Source organism: Macrobrachium nipponense, chromosome 26 (assembly GCF_015104395.2).
Source record: "Macrobrachium nipponense isolate FS-2020 chromosome 26, ASM1510439v2, whole genome shotgun sequence".
NCBI lineage: Eukaryota > Metazoa > Arthropoda > Malacostraca > Decapoda > Palaemonidae > Macrobrachium > Macrobrachium nipponense.
Genome location: NC_087215.1, coordinates 15,115,317 through 15,116,294, shown reverse-complemented (window position 1 = coordinate 15,116,294; position 978 = coordinate 15,115,317).

Sequence of the window (978 nt, the reverse complement as noted above, 5' to 3'; positions counted from 1 at the left end):
ATTCATCAAATAAATTTACCCTTCTTTGGTTACTACTGGCTTTTCTATTCTGCCAAAATCCTTCATCAGATCAATCATTGTAATGTTAAAGGCCTCACTTCTGGAAACTCTGTACCAGATGGCGTATAATAAAGGCCGGAAATAACCCCAGAACACAACTCAATGACGATGGAACTACCACTTTTAAACGTTCTCTCTCTCTCTCTCTCTCTCTCTCTCTCTCCGCCAAAAGGACATCCGTTCATTGAATGCCGATGTAAACTGAAACCCTAGATGACTTCGTAATCTGCAAAGAAGCGACCTGAAATTCCAAAATCCGCTTCGTCCGTCCCGGATTACAAAGTAATGGAGATATCGCTCGTGATAAAAGATTGTCGTCGTTTCATGAACTTTTTGCCTAAGAATTCTTTACCATGGAAGAAAGTTTAGAGAAAGGACGAGCGACGAAACTCTATCCAGAGAGTAATTATAAAGCTACTTATTAAAAGCATTGATTATTGCAACATATTATGCAAGAACTAATCCCCAGTACGACAGTTTCGTCTTTGTAAGGACAGCGATTTACGCCACACCGATTCAATGACAAGGCTTAGTTCTCGCTGAACGTTGCCTGACAGAAGTGGATTCCATTGCATTGTAACATTACCGAAATGCCACTGTTACTTGGATAAAACTATAATGGTCTTTTTCACTCCAAGGAAACGTAACGCTATCTCGTCACAGATATTTAATGAGACGAACAACCAGTTTGATATAATTACTTGTCGTTGTTCTATAGCCACCAATTGGATATGCAATGCAGCTTTGATCTTCACTGATAGTAAATTACAATGTAATTCATTCATTAAATTGCAAAGTTGCATCATGCCAACCGGGCTAGAATAATTCACATTTTCAAACATGAATAAAATAAGTTACATTATTTTGATTTAGAACAAAGAGCTATATTCGATGCATACATCAATCCATGTTATATGG